Raw genomic sequence first — 4986 nt, 5'->3', positions numbered from 1 at the left:
AAAGAAGAATACAGGAGAATCAGAGTCAGAAAAAGAAAATCTGATAATGGAAGCAGAGGTTGGAATGATGCTCACTGAAGATAGAGGAAGGGGCCATAAGCCAAGGAATGTAGAAGACCTTTCTAGAAACTGGAAAAGGTGAAGAAACACTGTCTTCTATGATCTCCAGAAGGAATTTGGTGCTGCCTTGATTTTGGGACTATACTTTGATTTTGAACATAAAACGAATGTGTTTTGTTATAAGCCATTAAATGTTTGGTAATTTGTTACAGCAGCAATAGAAAATTCAGACAGGACCTGAAGCTTAAGCTCTTCAATCATCTTTCAGTCTCTCAGAATAAGATAGAGGCAGAGAAAACGGAAAGGATGACTGAAAGCAGCTTCTAAAAGAAAGAAGCAATAAAACTGGTGGCCACTGAGGAATAACCTTTTTTGTTTGTTTTAGTTTGTGATGGGCATGGTACTTGGCCCTTTACAGACAGTATTGTGTACACCACCCTTGAAATTTTTTTTTTTTTTTTAAAGATTCTCTGTGACAAACTTTATTAAATTTTGCATCAGTACGGGGTATCTCTTATTGCATACTAGAATCCCAGGATTCAGGGGGGCGGTAAAGTGGCAATGGCGAATTTGGGTATCTGGTCTCCCAAAAGTACTTGCCGCTCTACCCCTGACTCTGCAATGGCTGCCAGGCGGATCACTCCTCCACTGGAGCCATCCCGCTCCATGGCCAAAGCGAGAGCATTGGCAGTGAATTGTAGACACTCCTCCTTGGTCATGCCTTCCCGGTAGGTAGCATCCACATAGCCATAGATGTAGGAGCTCCCAGAGCCTCCAATGGCAAAGGACTGCCTTACCATCATAACCCCCATAGGCACTGAGTACACCTGCCCCCCTTCTTGAGGGTCCCAGCCTGCGATGATGATTCCCGCCATCAGGTCTTCTCGGTATCGGTAACACATCTCCTTAAAGAGGCTGGCTGCTGTGTGGACCAGTGGAGGCTCATTCAGGTCAATGCTGTGGAAACCGAGCTGGTAAGTAACAGCATCAGCTACTGCCTGGGTATCAGCAGCTGAGCCTGAGCGACAGCAGAAAATGTGGTCGTGAATAGGAGTCAGCTTGTCAGTCACTCGATTGGCGATGTAGGACCCAGTGGTTGTTCTGGAGTCTGCCCCCAGAACCACGCCCCCGTCAAATTGCACGGCCATAATAGTAGTCCCAGTGGAGACTTCTCGGCTTTCCCAGTCTGGGGTGAAGGCCTCCGGCCCCCAACCCCGTGCCGGCCCAGCTCCCCGAGCAGCTAGTAGAGTGGCCGCCATATTTCTCCTCCGGTACTCGAAAATTTTTTAAGAAATATCACTTATGGCAAAAAATTTTCAGTATTAGAGAATTAATTTGATTTAGGATCATGTCAAAAAATATTCAAGCTAATCATGCCTTGATTCCAATGATGGGAACCTCATTAGAAAATATTTGATGGCTTAAAAGGTAGAAAGGAAGAGATTTTAAATAACTATTAAATTTTAAAATGTATTATTTAACATAAATTTTTAAATTGACAGATAAGATGTATGTGCTTGTTAAGTACAACATGATATTTTACTGATTTTATTGTTGGAATTTGAAACTTGTTCTAATGGTGAGAAATACGTTTCACAAATAATGTGGTAAATGTCAGCTTCATTGAACTAAATGTACAGTATATGAATTGAGTGCTTTTTGAAAGAACATTCATTCTGAGGTATGAGTTCCAATGGTGTTCATTAAAAATATAAAGTTGTTGCTTTACAGACAGAGGTCATACCTAAATCATTATTACTCTACTTGTGACTGAGCAACAGAGCATTGCAAGTGGGTGGCTCTTCTTCCTGAACTAATCTGCCTGTCCCAGGAACCTGGAACCACCACTTACTGTTTATGTGACTGTGGCCAAGTTATTACCTTCTGTATGCATCATGTTCCCTCTTTGGTAAAGGGAGATAATAATAATAATTGTATTTCTAGTATAAGGTTATTATAAGGATTAAATGAATGAATCTTTGGAAAACATTTAGAAAGTTTGGAGCATAAGAAAACACTATATAAATAAATATTTCTAAATAAATCAGAATTTCTCACTTCTGAGAAATACAGAAAGTCCTATATTCTGAGTGAACAGCATATGCCTAGAATTTAGGTGAGTAGAAGATAATCTGCCATAATGAGCAGTTGTTTTAGCTGAAAAATTCACTGTAATATTTTGTAGCTAATTTTTTAAAGATGTGCTTAGAAGTGGAAAAAATAGGTGGAACCCCAAATTACAATATGTTTACAATTCTCTTATCTAAATTTCCTTAGATAGACTATATCCTATCTTCCTGTGATATATTATTATATTGATTTTCCATTTAGTATAATCTTCTAACCATTTCAGTGGGTAGCATTCTTTAATACAAGAATACAAACATATTGTCTTCCCGAAGTTTTTGGTCATCTTATTCTCCTTCCATAAAACAACATTTAATTATCTATTTTAAACTGGCACTGCTCCCCAAATGTTTCAGGTTTAGACTGTTTACTCACCCTCCATTTCATCACTAACTATTTTCATTAGCTTCCAATTTGTGAGTAAAGTTCTCTAAAATTTATATCCTTAACTTTATAGTTTCTTTGCTAAAAATAATCCAAAATCATTTCCATCTTAATTTTTATTTCAGTGTCAGTTATAAATTACTATCTTCTACTTAGTTGGAGATCACTTGAGACTTATTAGTTAATGATTGAAATCTCTTTGCATTCATAATTATTTTAGATTTTAGTCTTTTATTTGACAATATTTAATCTAATCCAATTCTAACAACATTTGCTGAAAACCCATTTGCACGAAAACATAGTGCTAGGTTCTGTAGGATAAGTTAAATTATGAAGAAAATATCCTTTTTCTTAAGAAGCATACTGCTTGATGAGGAATGACATGTACATATATAGCTTTTTGAAAAAGTGAAAAAGATTAGCTCTAGATTTATGCAAATATTAAAGAAAATGGTAGATAATTTTTTTGAATCTTGTGTCCAGTTTCACTGAAATCATAGCTTGGCCTCTTCTGCACCTCTTGGTGACAATTAGGTCTAATGGTCTCATTTCCTTGTGGGAGATTAGGAGCTAAGCAAAGGATAAAATATTTTAGATCTTTCCATCAACTGTTGTTTATCTTCATATATGTCACCAAATTTACCATAACTGTACATTTCCCTTTACATTATAAGAAATCATAGAAATATTATCACATAAAGATCTTTATAATAATACACTTTTGAATTAGCTACCCACCCTCCTCAAATATTGGAAGTATTAGAATTTCTCATAAGAAAGATCTGAGAGTTTGTGCTCATACAGAATGACTCCTAGTTAACTGGGGAATGAAGACTATATTTCAGGTTAATGTACATTTCATATTTTCATATAACATACTAATATTATGCTTTTGCTTTTTCTGTGTTATTCATGGATTTCAAAGCTTCAGAAATCTGGTTTTAAATAAGAAAGTCTTTACATGCATTTAAATATATCTAGCCTACTTGATTTGTTACCATTTATTTCCTTCATCAAGAATTCCAGGCCGGGCGCGGTGGCTCAAGCCTGTAATCCCAGCACTTTGGGAGGCCGAGACCGGCGGATCACGAGGTCAGGAGATCGAGACCATCCTGGCTAACACGGTGAAACCCCATCTGTACTAAAAATACAAAAAAAAAAAAAAAAACTAGCCGGGCGAGGTGGCGGGCGCCTGTAGTCCCAGCTACTCCGGAGGCTGAGGCAGGAGAATGGCGTAAACCCGGGAGGCAGAGCTTGCAGTGAGCTGAGATCCGGCCACTGCACTCCATTCCGGGCGACAGAGCGAGACTCCGCCTCAAAAAAAAAAAAAAAAAAAAAGAATTCCAAGTAGTGGCCTCTGCATGAGAGCTATGCATATGCTGCTTGAAAACTTCCTGTCTAATTGTTGGTAATAGAAAATCTCATTCTGCACTACAGAGCTTATTTATATTGAATTTTATTTCTACCACCAAAGAACAATTTGTGCTTAACACTCATGTCTGCTCTTAAGAGACTATAAATATTTATTTGTATAGGTATGTATAACATATATATGTATATGTATACTTACAAATGTGTATGTGTATACCTATATGTTATACATACATGTATATGTATACATATATATAAGTTATACAAAATGTTAAGATAATAAAAACCTCATTTTCTTCAGGAAATTTGCATTAGTGTCCCCATAAATACAAAGGTTTCTCTTATTCTATTCTGACCAATGAAAAATGCTTTTCTTGCTATCATCTCCTTTATCACCAGACTAAAGAAAATTGTACCAGCAATAAATAACTGGAATATTTCCATTAATTTGGATGCTTTTGAAGAATAGCCAAAGGAAATGGAAAATGCAAAATAAAATAAAATTGTTAGATTTTTTTGGTCACAGTTCCTCAAATACCTTAATTGGTTTTATTAGTGACTTTAATTTTTTTTAACATCTTGTAGCTATACCAAAAAGGATTGAAATTATCCTTAAAAAGGATTGCTGCTATCGTTGCCTTCTCTGCATTGTCCTGTGTCCCCAAGAAGAAAATGGTAGCTAGTTGCAGAAATCATCTTCAACTCCAGCTTTGATAATGGAATGACAATGCCAGCATATTATTCTTTCTGTTCTCTCCCTTCTAGTGCATGTGAAGGAAGAAATTAGTTCCACTCATGAAAATCTGAAGAATTTATATTGTCTCTGGTTTCATGTAATTATGTCATGTGGGTCAAGAGCCAACAGTTAATAAATATTTACTGAACACACATTACATGATAGGCAAATTGCCACTTAATATCAATGTGGTTTAGATTCTAACAGTTATAGTGCTCCCTGCTGTACAAGAGTTGGGTATCAAAGGAGGAAGAAATGAAACACTGGAAATATCCATTTACATTGACTGTCCTAATAGGATTTAATGA

General features: G+C 36.5%; 1 pseudogene across 1 annotated transcript; it reads right to left on the bottom strand.

The window, feature by feature from the left end:
- Positions 1-521: 521 nt before the first annotated feature.
- Positions 522-1331, bottom strand: LOC111520956 (annotated as a pseudogene). The gene has a single exon (XR_002724813.2). The product of XR_002724813.2 is annotated as a proteasome subunit beta type-6 pseudogene (transcript).
- Positions 1332-4986: the final 3655 nt, after the last annotated feature.

Source organism: Piliocolobus tephrosceles, chromosome 7 (assembly GCF_002776525.5).
Source record: "Piliocolobus tephrosceles isolate RC106 chromosome 7, ASM277652v3, whole genome shotgun sequence".
NCBI lineage: Eukaryota > Metazoa > Chordata > Mammalia > Primates > Cercopithecidae > Piliocolobus > Piliocolobus tephrosceles.
This window is presented reverse-complemented; position numbering and strand designations above follow the sequence as displayed.